The sequence below is a fragment of the Dipodomys merriami genome, unplaced genomic scaffold, assembly GCF_024711535.1.
Source record: "Dipodomys merriami isolate MVZ:Mamm:240054 unplaced genomic scaffold, mDipMer1.0.p SCAF_3, whole genome shotgun sequence".
Taxonomy (NCBI): Eukaryota; Metazoa; Chordata; class Mammalia; order Rodentia; family Heteromyidae; genus Dipodomys; species Dipodomys merriami.
This window is the reverse complement of record NW_027204492.1, coordinates 88,118,348-88,137,706: the sequence shown is the minus strand read 5'-3', so window position 1 is coordinate 88,137,706 and position 19,359 is coordinate 88,118,348. Positions and strand designations below refer to the sequence as shown.

General features: G+C 36.9%; 1 pseudogene; it reads right to left on the bottom strand.

The window, feature by feature from the left end:
* Positions 1-17,547: 17,547 nt before the first annotated feature.
* On the bottom strand, positions 17,548-18,132 carry LOC138839637 (RNA polymerase II subunit A C-terminal domain phosphatase SSU72 pseudogene; annotated as a pseudogene).
* Between the last annotated feature and the right edge of the window lie 1,227 nt (positions 18,133-19,359).

The following is a 19,359-nucleotide window of genomic DNA, read 5'->3' as shown; positions in this document are numbered from 1 at the left end:
GTTTTTCTCCTACCATCCCGTCCCTCCCACCTCCTCAACTACACCACCACCCCCTGCCCCCCTTCATTTTTCGACATAGCTTCTTATACATATCATTGTTGCAATGGGTCAATCTGTATCCCTATTTAAATATTTTGTTTTTTCCCTTCCCCTCCCCAAATTATACCAACATCAAATACAGTCAAAACAGGGGTTATACCATGGGAGAGGGTCATACAAAGCAACAAAAAAATCACATGGTACCTTATAAATATGTTAGAAACAATAGCAAGGAAGAAAAAACCACTTGTGTCCCTATCTTGGGGTTCAATTCGCTTAACATCATCTTATCTGAGCTTTTCTGCCTGTCCTAGACATATACTAGTTATTGCAAATAAGGAAAATCATGGGTCCTATGTTTCTTTGGGCCTGGCTTACTTCACTTAATATAATTTTCTCCAAGTCTTTCCATTTCCTAACAAATGGGGCAATGTCATTCTTTCTGATGGAGGCATAGAATTCCATTGTGTATATATACCACATTTTCTTGATCCATTCATCTACTGAGGGGCAGCTGGGTTGGTTCCATATCTTAGCTATGGTAAATAATGCTGCAATAAACATAGTTGTGCTGGTAGCTTTAGTATGGTTTGTTCGTGATCATTTGGGTAAATGCCCCAAAGTGGGATTGCTGGGTGATAGGGGAGCTCTATGTGGAGTCTTTTGAGGAACCTCCATACTGCTTTCCAAAGTGGTTGAACAAGTTTACACTCCCACCAACAATGCAGTAAGGTTCCCTTCTGTCCACATCCCCTCCAGCATATGTTGTTATTAGAATTCTTGATTATAGCCATTCTAACTGAGGTGAGGTGGAATCTCAATGTTGTTTTGATTTGCATTTCTTTTATGGCTAGAGAGGTTGAGCATTTCTTCATGTCTATTGGCCATTCTTATTTCCTCTTCGGAGAAGTCTCTATTTAACTCTTTAGCCCACTTATTTATTGGACAGTTGTTTCTTTGAGGATTTGTTGTTGGGGGATTTAATTTTTTTGAGTTCCAAATGTATTTTAGATATGAGACCTTTATCTGTTGTATGGCTAGTGAAGATCTTCTTCCAATACGTGGGCTTTCAATTGATCTTGCTAGCTATGTCCTTTGCCATGCAGAAGCTCTGCAGCTTCATGCAGTCCCATTTGTCCCATTTTCTTTGATTTGTTGTGTTTCTGGGTTTTTATTAAGAAAATTTTGGCCTGTGACAAGGAGACCTAAGGTTTCTCCTATTCCATCCTGTAATGTTTTCAGGGTGTCTGCTTTGACTTTGAGGTCTTTGATCCATCTGGATTTGATTCTGGTGCAGGTTGATATATAAAGATCTAGCTTTAGTTTTCTACAGGTTATTTACCAATTTTGCCAGCACCATTTACTGAAGAGGCTGTCTTTCTTCCATTCTATTTTTTAGCTTCCTTATTGAAGATTAGGTGACTATAAGTTATCAATTCTTATTTTTATAGCATGGCACTAATTAGGGAGTGATAATAGAGGCATTGTTCTTATGGTTGACTTGTTTGGGAATTCTAAAATTTACTCATTTGCATGGGTTATAATTTTCTCTCCACATACACATTGCTGATTATATCTGTTAGTCTTTTGTTTATTTTGAGAAAACATCTGACTATCTAGCTTAAACTGGCCTTCAACACATGATTCTTTTGCCTCAGCTTCCCAAGTCCTTGGATTACAAGTGTACACTATTACGCTCAGCTGATTTGTTACTTTTATTGAACATTTGTGAAACCATGTTTATTCATAAGGCAAGTTGATCAGAAATGTTCTAGTCAATTGCCTTTGATATTTTGGCAATAAGGTTATATGATGCTCCAAAAGTAAGCTAGATGACTTTCTTTTCACACTTTTGAGATCTTTCGGGGTGATAAAACACTTGAGACAACATCTAAGCTTGTGCTTTTTGCATTTGAGGATCATTTGTTTGATTAAAGATGATGCATTTTTCACAGTTAAGGATTTATTTTGGCTTCTATTTCATGTTGAGCCAATTTGAATAATCTAAACAATCTTTAAATTTATAAATCTTATTACTTTTCAAAATAAATACATGCAAAGTATTTATAACAAAATACTTTATAAGTAAATTTGCCTTTTCTTTTGCATGTGTTAACCAGTCTTACTAGTAACTCGGCCACTTCATTTGTTTTTCTAGTACTAATTTGATTTCAGTGTTTGTTTATTTCCATTTTATTGACTTACACTTTTATTTCTATTGTTATTGTAGTCATTTTATTTTATTTTGCTTTGTTAATTTTGTAGCTTCTTGAGATAAATCTATAGTTCATTTATTTTCAATCTCTTAAAAACTGACAAGTTCTGTATTTCTTTCCATACTGCCTTAGCTACTATAAATTTTATATACAGTGCTTTCATTGTTGGATAATTTTCATAAAGTATTAATAATTTCTAATATAAGATTATTTTTAATCATTAAGATATTTTGAAGCAAATCTTTAGATTTTTAGACATCTGAGTGTTCCTTTTGATACTGCTTTTTAATCATTCATTTCTAATTTAATTTTACTATGGTTAAAAACCATTTCATATGCTTTTGATTTTTGTAAATGTTTTATATGTACATAAAACATATATGCATATATAAAATATAAACTATAAAAATATGTAGTTGGATTAAAACAGATTAAATGTAAATTTGTTGTTCAATTTTTCTTAATATTTACTCAGTTCCTGGCTGTGTGAAAATCTGTCAGTATAGCTGTATATTTGATGGTTACTCTTGTAATTCTGGCTGACTGATATTACTTTATATATATTAAAAGGCCATATTGTTAGAGGCATGGAAGTTCATGATTATCTTATCTCCTTGGTGAAATATTTTATTGCACAATATTTATTATTTTTATTAATGCCTTTTGCTTAAATTCTATTTTGTCTGGCTTTAATGTTGCAATTCCATCTATTCTTTGGTTCATCTTGGAAAGATAAATATTTTTCCATATCTCTACTTTAATATTCCCTGTATAATTCCTTTTTCAGCGTGAAGCTTATAGGTTGCATTTAAAACATTTTATTTGGAAATAATTTAAAAATCAGGCTGGGAGTGGTGGAATATTCCTGTAACCCTATTCATCAGAATATGTACACAGGGAAGATCACAAGATTGAGGCCATCCTAGGTTAGGTAGCTAGCAAGACCTTGTCTCAAAAGAAGTCACAAAATGCATATATGCTCAGATTTCCTCCATGATAAAAATGATAATGTACTACATTATCTTTTTTAAATCACTTTAGTTGGGTTACTGGGGATAGAATCCAGAGCCTTGTGCATGTTAAACAAGTACTCTACCACAAAGCAACATCCTCAGCTCTATAGTGCATTATCAAAACCAGACAATTAGCTAGGTACATACCATAACTTCAGTACTTGGGAGACTAAGGAGAGGATCTCTAGTTTAAAGCCTATGTGGACAACATTAACCCTCTCTCAAAAAAACCCATCTAAACAAATAAACAAAATCAGGCAATTATCAGACATTTCTATAGTATTACTAATAAACAACATAACGTATTTGGATTGCAATATCTTATAAAATATATATTTATCCAGTACATAGACTCCTCTAGCCACAATCACAATCAGAGTACAGAACCATCACATCTCCACAAAGAAACTTTCTCATGTAACAATTTATACCTAAAATCTCCCTCCAATTCTAACCTCTGGTAAGCAATAGTTTCTTTTCTAGCTCTATCACTGTGAAAATTTATGCATTCATGTATGCATATATGTGAGGTATGACTTAAGTCTTCATGAGGAAGACTATGAAAGATTGCCATGCTCTGCCTTCTCCAGTGCTGGGAAGGCAAGGTGTTATTTTTTCATAGCTGCATGGAGGTGGGAAGCAGAGGATGGGAGTTGTGTAAGTTTTAAATGCCACAAAGCTTGCTGTTCCTGCTGGAATGTAGCTGGTTTTTCCTGTGAACCTTTCCCAAGTTGCTCTGAGCCTTCGCTTAGTTTTGAAAGAATTGGAAAAGAACTGATTATTAATATTTTTTAAAGTTTTCATGGAAGAGAAAATTTTCAGAACTCCTTACCTCATGATCTTCCTTGATATCTTCCTTTATTATCATTATTTATCTTAAATGGAAAAAGCCATCCCCTTGTAGCAGTAAAAAAAGCTACTCATTTATACTTTTTGTTTGTTTTAATACCCTAGTTGTGGCATACCAACATCTTTGTCAATAAAAATCTTTATTTATAAAGCCAAATTTGGTAACTCATTATACTCATAAGCTAACATATTGAATTGAAATCTCTTTGTACAGCTATTTAAACATAATAAAATAAATCAATCTGATATATTGTTCTTTTAGATATTCTCACAAAGAAAGAAATAAAATTTAAAAATTATGAGTCAACAATTCCAGAATCGTAGATACAAAGAATTACAAATGTATGCAATGTTTTCAAGGTGATAAATTACATAGAAGTAAGAAAAATGAATTTTCTTTCTAGAAGAATATAGTCTATATAAACTATTCTAAATAAAACTTGAGACAGACATGGCAATGAACCAAATCCTATTTCATCTTTCTTTGGTGTTATTGTAAGCTTAGAATAAAGTGTTAGCTTGCCTTATGTTGGACATCTTTATTACTATTTTAAAAGTTACCCTACAGCATGCTAGTCTTATTGGTATTATGAGTCTCTGGCTACTTCCTAAAGGACACAATGAAAAATTTAATGAAAAGTTTACCTGAAATGACTTGATTAAAAATATTGATAGAAATGAATCTGAAAATGTAGTCATTTTAACACAAAATAGTTATAAATTTCTCATAGAGTATTTACTTAATCACTCACGAACAGATATGAAGTGGGATATGAGTTTCATTTCAAATATATTTTTCTGTCAGAATGTGTAACAGCAATACTCACAAGACAATATGTTGGAAATGATCTGTACAACTTGGGGGTTGGGAGCAGAGAAAGTGGTAGAAAAATGAAGGAGGGGATAACAAGTTTTACAAGAAATGCACTTATTACCTTATGTAACTGTGACCCCTCTATACATCACCTTGACCATAAAAAATAAATTAAAAAAGAAACAACTTGACTTATTTGATATTTGAGCATACTTTATTTCCAATTAACAGTGAAAGGAGAATTAGTCTAAAATTGATCATATTTGTGGCATATGGGAGCTATTCTACAAGTATCCAAATATTCACATTAAAAGTATAGACCTTGAATTTCCATAAAATTATGGCTTTTTCCTGTTTTATCAACATGTACTTTTAAATTTATTTTCTACCAGGTTTTTATTATCTTCAAGTAGTAGTACAAAGAGGTTTTAATTCAACATGACAGTTTATGAGTACAATACATCTTATTCAATGTCACCCCTCCATCTTTCTCCCTCATTTCTATCAACTCCACCCATCCCCTCAAGTTAACTGGTTCCATTTCACATATGTACACTGAACATTATGACTATATTCACCCACCCTTCCTTTTCTTTTTCATATTTCCCACTCTCCTTTTAACTTCACCCCTTCCCAACATGTTTTAGCTTCATTTTGTTAAATTCTAAGTAGTTGTTTGAATTACACCAATGTAATCCTCCCTTATGTATAATATACTTTAGACAATATGTTCATGTATATATGCAGAGGACCCTGTATGTGTTTTCATATATGTTAATAATTTAGATATAACTTCCACATATGAAAGAAAACATGTGCCTTTGTCTCTCTGAGCCTGATTTATTCACCTACAATAGCTTTCTGCAGGTCTACCTATTTAGAAAATGCTGCCTTCATACATGGAGAACTTGAATAAACATCATAGATAAAATGTACAGGATTCCCCTCCACAACATGATTTGTCTCTGCATGAAATGGTGACATGAATTCTGTTCGCAATGTCTACATTTCAGATAAAAACAGCTCTGAGGAAATCTCACTCCTTTCTCCTCTGATTTCAGAGCCAGTTTGAAAAGTCTAGAATTTTTATCCTAGTTTATTTCTACTTTTCAGATAAAAACAGCTCTGAGGACAATCTGACTTCTTTCTCCTCTGATTCCAGAACCAGTTTGAGGAGTCTAGAATTTTTATCCTAGTTTATCTTGCAAATAGGTACTTTACTTCTTAGAAGAAACAAAGTGTTCTGAATATAATTGAACTGTGCATGATGGTGCATGCCTGTAATCCCAGCCCTTGGGAGGCTGAGATAGAGAATCAGGAGTTTGTGGCCAGATTCTGTCTCAAGTAAAAAAGTATACCAAAACAAAATCTGCAACACCAACATCCAGACTCCCAATGTACAAGGTCTCCTGTGCACAAAAAGAAGAAGTAACCATACAATGAATTAATATTCACAGCCATAGTTGTGCAGACACTCTTAAGTATAAAGTAGCATTGCCATGGTTACACAAAAAATAATAGCACAAGGAGGCAAGTCTACCACACAGAGTACTATGGGCAGCATGCTGCAGTGGCGCAATCGGTTAGCGCGCGGTACTTAAACAACAGAGTACTATGGGCTTACTATGGGTGGTGCTGAAGACAATTAGGAGGCTATCTGTTGAGAGTATGGGAATAGGACACACACTCTGTAATGAATGGTGCTGACTCTAACTCAGTAGATAAACCATGATCTTAGCTTGATCTTTTATGATTTAAAGTGTAATTGAGCTCCATACTATCCACAGAGACTCTAAATTAGGATGATACAGATGAGATTTGTAATAGAAGAGCAGTAGAATTCATTAGTTCATACATACTAATATGTTGGTACCCTCATGTATCACCAGCACTGGACTTTGAAGAATTCATAGCATATGAATAAATAGCTAGGGAAACACCTTCGAAGGAGGGGAATAGCATTAGTAATGGCACAGAGGCAGGACTAAATAGAAAGTAGTGAAGAACCCACACTTCCTAAGAAAGTCATTCAAAGATCTCAGCCATCTGATAAGTAAATTCATAGACATTTCACTTCAATTGAAAATAAAGTGCAAAATGGGGGTGCAGAAATGGAGGGAAGAAGGGTAAACAAATACAGTCATGGTATTCAGTATATACTATGTGGGAAATTAACTATGTAACTTGTGGGAGGTGAAAACTAGGGAAAGAGAAAGGAAGGGGTGACATTGTCCCCCTCCCAGAAGTACTCATTACCTATCTTTTTAAATGGTAACCCTCTGTGCAACACCTTAGTAATAACAATAAAAATATTAAAAATAAAATGCAAGCCTTACACTAGTAGCTCATGCCTATAATCTTAGCTACTCAGGAGGCTGAGATCTAAGGATTGCAGTTGGAAGACAGCCTGGGAAAGAAAGTCCATAAGACTTGTATCTCCAACTAATTACTAAAAAAAAAAAACAACTAAAAGTGTAGCTGTGGCTCAAGTGGTAGAGCACTAACCTTGAGCAAAAGGCCCTGATATCAAACTACAGTATTGGTGTGCACGTGTGCATGCACAGACACACACACACACACACACTCAAAAACAAAACAAAAATGACAGGATGTAGCTCAGATGCATTTGCATAACACATGCAAGGTCCTGGCTTCAATCCATAGCTCTGCAAAATAAATAAATAAATAAATAAATAAATAAATAAATAAATAGAAATTAAGGAAACAGCCAGGCACTGTATGCCTCATGCCTATAATCCTAGCTACTCAGAAGGCTGAGATCTGAGCATTGTGCTTTGAAGCCAGCCCAGGCAGGAAAGTCTGTGAGACCTTATGTTCAATTAACCACCAGAAAATCAGATGTGGAGTGGAGGCTCAAAGTAGTAGAATGCTAACCTTTAGGGAAAAAAAAATCAGGGATAGTGCTCAGCCCCTGTGTTCAAACTCCATTATCAACAATAAAATAAAAATAAAAAATAAGTAAAACAAAGAGCCAGGTGTTGGTGCTTCTGTCTATAATCCTAGCTACTCAGGAGGCTAAGATCCTGTTATAAGGTGAATTATCCCAGAAGCCACATTTTGGAATATGAAATATTGGAATTTTTATTATACAGTTAACGGGCTGCAAGCAGCCAGTTGTTTCAAAAGCCTGCAGCCCCCAAATACATACAACACAGCTAGGAAACAGACTAGCAAGCAAGAAAGAACAAAAACAGTACCAACAAAGTCAGTTCAGCTCTGATGGAGAGCTGAATTGGGATGCCATGATGACCAGAGATGAGTCAGGACAGAGACAGGACAGGAGATGATCATAGAGACACAAGTGGCATGTCATAATGCCAGCTGGGCCGGTCCCTGCCTAAATAGGATCCAAGCAGAGGGCAGATTCACAGGAAATTCCCAGTCCTTGGCATTGGACTGACAGATTCAGTAACCTATCAGCCAAGTGCCCACCTCTGCCTCCAGGGTTCTGGGCACACTGGTCACCTGGGAGGCAGGTAATGGGTGGGGGGGCATTTCTTTCCCCCAGCATGAAGACAGGAAGCCAGACCCTACCATCCACCCTGTGGCCCATATGATGCTGGCCAGACCTGACCCCCTTACTTCAAAGATCGTAGCTCTAACCCATTCTGGGAAGGAAAGTTTGTGAGACTCTTATGTCTAATTAACCGCCAAAAAGCCAGATGTGGAGCTGTGGCTCAGGTGGTAGTCTGTCAGCCTTGAGCAAAAAAGCTCAGGGATAGGCCCAGAGTTAAAGGCCCAGTACTGGCACAAAAATAAAGTTAAATAAAATAAAATGTAAACATCAGATTATCATATTCTGTCAGCAAACATCTTTGCCGGAAAAATAGTTCTACAATTTAATCAAGTTATATAAAATTTTTTGAAATTTTTAAATAAGTTTTTTATTGTGAAAATACTATGCAGAGGGGTTACAGTTACATGAGCAAGGTAAGGAGTACATTTCTTATCAAGCATTGTTGCCTCCTTTGTTTTTCTGCTACCATCCTTTCCCTCCCACCTGTATATTTGAACAGAGGCATTCTTTAATCTTCTTTATCTACCCCATCAAAGGAAGCAAGGATAATGAGAATAAGAAGAAACCTGTTATGCTGACCACTATTTGACTGTATCAAAATATTTGAAATCAGATTATTTTCTGAAGTTCCCTTTTTTCCATTTCTTCTTTTAAGTTTTTTCTGTCAAACAAACTTTTAATGAGTACTTTATAGATACGATTCTCTATGGTAGGGCTATAGCAATAAACAAAATAGACTAAAATTATTGTCCTTATTCAGCTCATATTGTAGTGAGCAATTACAAGTTTATTAAATGATACAAGCAATGGAGACAAATGTGTATGAGAAGTGAAGGGAGAGGTGCAACTTCAGAGGGATGAGTGACCTCCTTGAGAAGATGAAAAATCATTTGTGACAAAAACTTGAAGTGATTGGCTCAGATTTCAGAGAAAAGCATGTTGTAGGTAAAAGAAAGAGGCACAAAAGCTTGGAGGTAAAGTTCTGCTGTGAGTTTCCAGAATCAGTAAATCCTGTAATGTAGGAAAAGCTGAGGAAAAAAGGAGGGAGATGAAGTAAATGAAATAAGTCATGCACATGTACGCAGTGCTCATGTATAGAAATGATCTTATATGATCTTGTATACCTTTGCACAGTGATCATTAGAAGCCTTTGCTCATTTTGTTTTTTGCATGGTTTTATTTGCTAATACAAATATTCTTGTGTACTCCTCTATTGTACCCAGTCTCCATTTCTAACCCTACTGCTACTTACTTGTTAATGCTCTGTAAATGGAACTATATGCTGTACAATATTTTGATATTGATTTTTTTCACTCAGCATAAAGCCCTTGAGGTCCATCCACATTGTATTGTTCCTTTGTGTTGCTGAGTAGTTCATTGTATGGACATACCACAATTTGATTATCAATCGCCTTATAAAAAACATCCAGAAATTTATGTTAATTGCCTATTCTTTAATAATTGTTTTTATTGTCCAAGCAAGTGAATTTGGAGATGTCTGAATGAATGATTCTTAATGCAACTATTCAACAACCCATGTTTGAGGAATATATGTGTACGATATCTTGTACAGCATTGTTTAAACTCCCATGAAGTACAATTAGTGCATCTAATCCTTACATGTCTCTCCATATTGCTGCTCATATGTGTCACATTCAAAATAAGCATAACTCTAAAGACAGTGATTGTAAAGACAAAAAAACAGAACCTAAGTTACTTCCATTATTCCATTTTATGTGCCCACTTAGAGTTTTTTTTAATTTTTATGTAAACTTTAAAACATTGAGACAGGGCTAGGGGTGGAGCCTCAGTAGTGGAGCCTTTGCTTGGTATGTGTAATGCCTAGTTTCCATGGTTGGCACCACAAATAAATAAAATAATGAAACGATGAAGACTGCCAAACAGCAAAAATTTTGAGAAGTACAAATTTAAGTTCATGGATGAGTCTACTGAATTTTAATGCTCTTTAACTCAATCTTAGCCTTTTATTAATTTTAAATGAAGCTGTGAACTAATACACTAAGCATTCATTATTACATCATTGCTACTAAAATTGATGTTTTTCATACAGAATTGAGATGTGAAAAAATTAGCTACTTTGCCAAATATTCTGGATATGTCACTGTATTTGAGCAAAAACATGTCTAGTAGTTAAAGAATGACCTTCTCAACCCAATACTCATACTCACTTTTATAGAATCTTCATCTCCCTGCGTGTAAAAATGGTGTCCTTCTTGCTTCAGGGTTATCATAGAGGTTCCCAAACTGTCAAATTCTAAAACAGAACTTGAGCCCAACCTGGGCAAGAGTTTGCAAAACCCTATCTCACCCAATAAGTAAGGCATAGTGATATGTGCTTACCATCCCAGCCACTCAGAATCTATGAAATATTTGCAGAAAAGGTAGTAAAACTGGTTTGCTCCAGTTAGTCATTATATGCATGAGGCATACAATTACTGGAGAACAGATTTTTTACAGAGGGAGTCAGTGAGATATTGGAATATTTTTCATCTTTTTCTTCTTTCAGTAAAGTTAGAGTAGTTTAAGGAAGTCACCAGAACAGCAATGACCTCTGGAATTTGGGCCTGTAGGATTTGAATTGAAATTGGACTTACTCAGACTTCCCAGAGGGCAAAACAAGAAAAGATACGTTTTACAACATTTCCTTCTAATATCCTGAAGTGGAATGTACTAACAGTACAATGCACCTCCATATAAAATTTTCTAAATAAATTAAAAATGCAATGTTATAACTGTAATGTGAAAGAGAAAAATAAAAGCATTTGATAATAATAAAATAAGCATTTCAATATATAAGTGATATGGCATGACAACACTAGATGACATTATAAACCAAGTGCTTCAAATATTTACAGTATAATGAAAAAGACTGAACTCAAGTAACAGTATTCACTTAAGTATATTCTATGTCTTTCCTGTCTATTTCACCGTTTGAATTAAGGACCATATTCCTGTATATACACAGAACTGCCATGACTACAATAGCTACTAATGAAAACTCTGGTTGAAGTATTTTGTGTTATTTGTATACTACAAAGAGTGTGTCTGTTGATGAAATAATTTTCTGAAATTATGAACAACTTTTGATAATATCCTGAGAAAAAATGGTAAACAATTATCCTTTGGCTTATGCAGTGTTTGCAATGTTGGAAAATTTAGTATGTGGTAAGCCAAGGCAAAAAAAAACACTTCATTTTTATGTTTTTTCATGTTTAATAAATACACATAAGGACATTTGGAAGTCATGTAGTACCTGATACAGAAACACTGTCTTTTCAGATTTATGCAGCAAATCTTACTCAATTCTCTCTCACCATTGTAATAACCAAAAGTAACCTAAGAATTTCCAAATGCTCTCCTCTCCTCACCCTCATGAGGTATGTCTCACTTTAGAGTTTACTGAATCTTCCTATGGGCCACTGAATGAGCTACGGGATCTGGTTAGGATTTTCCTTCAGATCTGATGAAGAGTAGTAATGAAGATATGAGGTTTTCTTTTGTTCATGGTGGGCAGAGCCCACTCCATCCTTCTGATCAGCAGCTGGCACAGACCTTATAGCAGCAGGCAATACCTGCTTAGTGTTGCAGCTCACTGGCAGACAATGACACCCAGTGTAGGCTTCTCAGGTTAATCTCTCAGGAATATGACAAATACTAGACAATGGTGGATAAGTGTGAAAACTTTATAAGAGGAATATCTCAGTTGAAGGCCACTGCGGTTTGGTTTCTTTGTGTCCATCCTAGGACTGAGTTGAGGAGCCTTTATATCTTGGTCTTGCTCTGATTGGATAGTTATTATAAATAGGTATTTTAGAAGGTGACTTTCTTTTTTTTTTTAGCTTTTTAAGATTATCTTTAAGTAGTTGCACATAGGAGTTGTCATTTAACAAAAAACAGTTTATGAATACAATATATCTTGATCAATGCCTCCCTTCAGTATATCAGTCTGTTCCTTTTGATTAGTTATTAATTCCCTTTCTTTAAATCCTCTCCCTAGAGTTATGGTAAGGATATAAAACTAGAAGGAGATAGACAGGGGACAGAGGCAAGATGTTTTGAAACGATGTCTCTTTTGCCTCTGATTTTGGATTACTAAGCCAAAATACTTCCAGGGGTCCTGGAATTCACCCTTTCAGTAAGAAAAAAACAAATTTGCTGTCTGTTTAGAGTTTAGCTGGTTCCAGGAAGACCTATTGCATTAGTAATGTTGATAGCAACCCTAGAACAATGCTCAGTAAACAATACAAAATCAGAGGTAGAATAAGTTCACCAAGCTTGAAGATTAATAAAGTGAAGAATAGTAATAACCAGATGTAGCTATTCATGCTGTAATCCCAGCTACTTAGGAGGCAAGGATAAACAGGAATACACAGCTTGAGGTAAACTTGAACAAAAAGTTTGCAATGCCCTACTATACCCAGTAAATTGGGCATAGTAGTGTGCGTCTGTTAACCTAGCTCCTTAGGAAGCATAAATAGGTGGGTCTTCCTTGGTCTGGGGCTAACCCCAGAAAAAATACAAAAACCTACTAGGAAAATAACTAGAAAGAAAAAAAGCCAGGCACTGATGGTTCATGCCTGTAATTCTAGCTACTAAGGAGGCTGAGATCTGAGGATCATGGCTCAAAGCCAGCCCAGGCTGAAAAGTCCCTGTGAGACTTTTATCTCCAATTAACCACTCAAAAACTGGAAATGGAGCTGTGACTCAAACTGGTAGAGCTCTAGCCTTGAGTGAAACAGTTCAGGGACAGCATCCAGGCCCAAGGTCAAGCCCCACAATTGACAGAAGGAAAAAAGAAAAAAGAAATAAAGAATGGTTAGATGATTGGAATAAAAAGAGAGGAGTATGAACCACAAACAAAAGTGTAGAAGCAAAGGTTGAAGAACAACTAGAGAATGTAAGGCCTTTTTAGGTCTTAGAAGAAAGTTTCAGTTTCATTTGAAATGCAGTGAGAGGCAGAGCTTTGAAAACTGATTTGTATTTATAAGCAGCATAGTTATAGTGATTTGAAGTGATTATTTAATGATTATGCAATCCTTAGCCAACATTAAAGCTGCTGTTTCAAGGACTGTTCTTAAAACGCAAAAGTGTTTCTTGCTATATCTGGATTTGGTGTGAGAAAATCAACAATTGGGTGCTCTTTCTTTTTTTATAAATTTAATTTTATTTTATTTGTGAACATACTGTACAGAGGAGTTACAATTACATGGGCAGGATAATGCGTACATTTCTTACCAAGCATTGCAGCCTCCTTCTTTGTTTACCCTTCACATCCCTTCCCAGCCTCCCCCCTCCCCCCCAATCCCAATCCTTCTCCTTCCCCCCCTTCCCCCCCTCCCCCCGCACCGACGTTGTAAAGCTCGTTTTGGACATGACAACTTGTACTTCTCATTGTTGCAACAGGTCCACCTGTATCCTTAAACAACTGGTTTTTCCCCATCTCCTCCACAAGTTATACTGACATCAAATATAGTGAAAGCAGGGGTTATACTGTGGGGGAGGGACATACAAAGCAACAAAGAGATAATCTTATAAATGCGTTAGAAACACATGCATGAAAGAAACGAAAACATTAAAATACACATCTAAGGGTTCATTTTCCTGACATCACATTATCTGACCTTTTCTGCTTGACTCATACATATACTAGATATTACAAATAAGGGAAACCATGGGACCTATGTTTCTTTGGGCCTGGCTTACTTCACTTAATATAATTTTTTCCAAGTTTTTCCATTTCCTAACAAATGGGGCAATGTCATTCTTTCTGATGGAGGCATAGAATTCCATTGTGTATATATACCACATTTTCTTGATCCATTCATCTACTGAGGGGCATCTGGGTTGGTTCCATATCTTAGCTATGGTAAATAATGCTGCAATAAACATAGTTGTGCTGGTTGGGTGCTCTTTCTTATTAAGTATAGAGGAGAATTGTGAGAGTGCTTGCTCATTCAGTGCTATGTTTCAGGCATAGGTATTTGGGGCAGGAGGAATGTGTATGGGCAGAAAATACCACCAGCCAGATGGGCATGGCTCCATTCCCAATGATACCCCCCATGTGTTGTCCATATAGTGAAACAAAAATGGAAGCATTGTTGGAAAAACAAAAAACAACAGAGCTAAATTAGCATTAAATTAAGCCATAGTTGAACAACAGGGCTAAAGTGTGAAGTCTGCTTGTATTGTAATTCCTTCAAAGAATCTTTTTTTCTGGTACAATCCAGATACCATTGCTTGGAAGGGACTCTTACGAGCTTCCTCCTTTTCTGAACATGCCACTGTGTATAGTCTTTTCCTTCACATTGCTAGAATGGATATGGCATTGGCTCAGCTGCCACTGGGGCAAAGTTGAATAAGGGCAAGAATGTGTCAATCACAGATATAGCCACAAAACAATCTGGTAGTAAAGAAGAGGCCCAATGTGAGAGCAGTTGGAACTGATGTGCAGAACTACAAGTCCTTTTGCCTATGAACTATTTTTAGTGCTAGCTGCTAGGAGGGCTGGCAATGGAGAGGTTAATAAGGAAAATAGGATTTTTGTTAGGTGACCCTCAAGGGTACTAGAGCAACAAGATTTTCCTTCTCTATTCCTTCTTCCTGTCCCTTCTTTGGCCACTTCTTTCTGACCTCTGCCTGGCTCTCCCTGTGGTGGCATTGGAATAATCAAAAATAACCAAGGTAAGTGATCTACTCATGTCCAGTGACTGAAATTTTTCTTAGTGGACCATTTGGCCTATGTACTTCACCTTTCTCAAAGAGGAAACTGGAGCCTTGGGAAATCCTTTATAAACTAACTTTCTTTCAAAATGAAAGCAATGAGAGGAGAAAACAGAGACTTCAGGCAATCTATTCTTAACCTCTACTGAAAGACAGCTTGCTTGGGCTCAGAAAATAAGCAGCATATGTTCTGAACTGTTACTCGTATTAGGTTTGGTTGGAGATGTGGTCATGTGGAAAGGGGGAGTAGATTGATTAAACAAGTATGTTTTCCATTAATATTTGAGAATCATATCTTCATTTCTATGAGAAATTAATGGTCTGCTAAACTTATACAAATTGCAGAGGGTTAAGATATGATGGACAGTGGTCATCAATAACAAGAATGTTGGCCTCCGGTTGTTCACTAATGTAGGCCCTTATAGTTTTGAAAATCAAATGGATCTGTTATTCATCCATAGGAGCATGTGCAGATTTGTTGAAACAGGCCTGTGGTTGGTCAATCTTGCTGCCTCTGGCTTCTTCCTAGAAAAGCCTTAGAACTCATTATTTACATAGGCTCAGTGTCAGGCATTGGGCCAAACACTTTATGTACATTATTTCATTAAGTTCAAAACAACCCTGTGAAGATGCTCAGTCTATAGACAAGAAAACTGATGCCCATAGAGCTTATTTAAATATCCTAAGGGATAGGTAGGGATAGGTAAAATCAGTGTTGGCACTGATTACCTGATTACCTGATTCCCAATTCCAAGATCACAACCATCACATCTCTCATATTAAAAACCAAACTGTCTTTGTAAAATACATTTAGCACTGTATTAGCTCACTCTCTTAAAGCCTTCATTCATTCACCCTAGTGCTATACCTTTAAATTAAACCATTTACTATAAAGTTACACTCAGATGTGATCTGGGTGGGATTTCATGACATTGCTTGATTGTAGTTGCTTTTTTCCAATTTAGTTATACCTACATTGCAACTTTGGGATATTTTTCTTCTGCTTTCCAGCTCCTGCTTGGATTATATTAGTGGGTCTTCCACATCTGTGAGACATGTTGGTGACAGAACAGTTGAACTAATCAACTTAAAAGCAGGAAAGATTACTTTTGCCTCATGGTATCAGAGCCTCCAGTTCATGGGTGCCTAGCTGTTTTGGTAACTGTAGAAAAGCAATATATCACAACAAGGAAGCATGTGGTGGAAGAAACTGCATATCTCATTGCAACCAGGAAGATGGCCAGTTCAGGTCCCAATATCACTTTCTACTGCCCACTCCTCCCACTAGGCCACACCTCCTAGAGTTTTGACTACCTCCTAAAACTGGTGACCATACTTATGTTTTGAGATGGCTATTTAAAACTCAAACCCTAACAATGCTTAAGTTCATCTTTCCCAGACTGGATCCTCGAGTTCAACTTGGTAATCATGTGTTGCCTTTTTCTGGTGTTGGTTTCTGTAAACAAATGGCCCATCAGCCCTCTTTGGACCCTACCCTGACTTGTTCTACCAATGTGGTAATATGTTTATATGCCCTAGATCAGTTCCTTAAATCAAAAAGAGTCCTTGATGTTCTAATACCAGAGTATACATTAGCCTTCAAAACTAAAGGCATAGGCTTTTCAGCCCTTTCAAATGATTTTTACAATTAACTACTATGTCATTAAATATTGTTCCTATGCTGTTTCTTCTGTCCTTCTAAGGCTCAAACACAAACAAGATTTTTTGTGCCTGTTCTAGGACTTGAACTCAGGGCTTGGGCAATGTCCTTAAGCTTTTGTGCTCAAGAACAGTGATCTACCGCTTGGGCCACAGCTCCGCTACTGGCATTTTTGGTTCTTAATTGGAGGTAAGTGTCTCATGGACTTGGCTGCTCAAGCTGACTTTGAAATGCAATTCTCAGATCTTAACCACCTAAGTAGCTATGATTACAGGCATGAGCCACCAGTGCCTAGTCCAAGCAAGACTAAAAAATTAATATGTATCTGACAGTCTAAGTTTCTTGTTATTATTACTTTACTATTCACTTACTCAGATATTTGTTTAATATAGTCAGAACAGAACAAAAAGATAAGCAAGTCAAGAATACTTATGTCGAAGATAAATGAACTTCAAACTCCATTGGTTTGAAAAATGAACTTTTATAACTATTATCCTATGCTTATACACACTAAGTAGAAAAGATTTCCATCCAGTATACTGTTTTGAATACAAAGTTAATTTGGTAGTACAACTTTCCTTTGGCAGAAGGCTTAAGCATAAAAAGAAATTGATGCTAGTAAGGCAAACATTTTAAGAAGGAAGTTCAAGAAGACTTGAAAAGTCCAGCATTCCTCCTCAATAGAAGCAGACGGTGTGCAGGAAAGCTTTGCCAGTCTTTTCCTCGAACACCAAAAGGAGCTCCTCAATCTCATTGTCCAAGTCTTCCGTCTCCTGCATACACTGGCAGAGATCACAGAGGAGGAACGACCCAATGGTGGCATCTTCATAGTTGTCCTGGATATCTACGTTGACCACATGGACAAGCTGGCAGGTCTCCTGCTCTCTGGAATTCAGGTCTTCCACCACCAGGTCATAGACTCGCTCTTCGCATGTAAGTATCAGGTCAAATCTATCTTTACAGTTCTGAAACCTTTCAGGTCCCGGTTTGATTCTTTTATTTCGATTTAGCATATGCAAAATGCCATTATGGGTATAGAAAGCCTGATCTTTCTTAAGAAGATCTTTATACATCTGATCGTAGGTGGTTTTGAAATCATATATCTTCGGCCTGTGAGGTGTTCGTCCTGGAAGCTTCACATGTGCTCCCGTTCCAAAGGACCGAACACTAATTCCTCGTCTTTTCAGGAAATTGTGGGCCTCCATGCTTCGATTCTGGTTACTCAAGCATACCACAGCCACACGCAGCGGCAATGACGGCATGCTGCCACAGAATTTGCACCAGATCTGGCTTCGAATGTCGACCGGGAAAAGTGGCGGGAAAGGTCCGGCAACCTGTGGAAAAGTGAAAGTAAGTGGCGACAGCCAGGCGCGCATGCGCAGCACAGCAATAGCGCACAAGGTGCAGCAAGAACACACCCGACGCAGCAATAATACGTCATGTGTAACACGTGGTCACGGGGTATGTCACAGGAAATGCCTCACTTTTTTATGGTGTGGGGAGGCAACTTGATTCCAAAACGGAAGTACAGTAGCCAACAGCTAATGCTACAGCTACAGCTGTAGTGAGCCCCCAGTGCATAGGTTACTGTGTCCCATGTCACAACTTTAAACAAGACCTTGAAGCTCCAATGTTGTATATTCTTCAGTCTTTCTTTCCTTCTCCCCATGTTTCGACATTTTCTGACTGTGGTGAAGGCCAATATTTTAAAGTTTTCTGACTCTACACCTGTGTCCAATCTACTGTTAAACTTACTAATTTTTCCTCCTCTCCCTCCCTCCTCCTCCTCCTCCTCTTTCTTTCTCTCTCCCCCTCTCTACCTCCTTTCCTTCTTCCCCTCCATTCTCTTTTTTTGGGGCCAATACTGGGGTTCAAACTCGGGACCTCACCCTTTCGCTACCACGTAAGCCACATTCTCAGCCCTCTGACTGCATAATTTTTTTTTTCCAATGCAGGAACTTTCATTTTTAATGGTTTTATCTTGTTTGCAGCAAATGACATTGTTTTAAAGTTGTGTGCTAACCTCTGTATCTGGAGTCTCTGTGGATATATTTCTACAGTATGATTTATTCTGGGTTTTAATTATGTCTGTTATCTTCTTTGGATCTTGGCTGTTCCTAAATGTGTGTTCAATGTTGTAATTGTAGAACTGTAAAATTGAAGAAGTATTTTTTCCTTATTTTTTGTGCCAGTCTTGGAGCTTAACTCAGAGCCTGGGTGCTGTCTCTGACCTTTTCTACTGAAGGTTAATGCTCTACCACTTGAGCCACAGCTCCACTTCCAGCGTTTTGGTGTTTAATTGATTAAGAGTCTCATAGCCTTTCCTACCATAGCTGGCTTTGAAACATGATCCTCAGATCTCAGCCTCCTGAGTAGCTAGGTAAACTGAAATACAAATGCCTTACATGTTTAAGAAGTATTTTTAGGTCTAAATAAATGTTATCCTCCTCCAGAGTGAATTCCATTAAATACTTGCTGGCCCTAGCCAT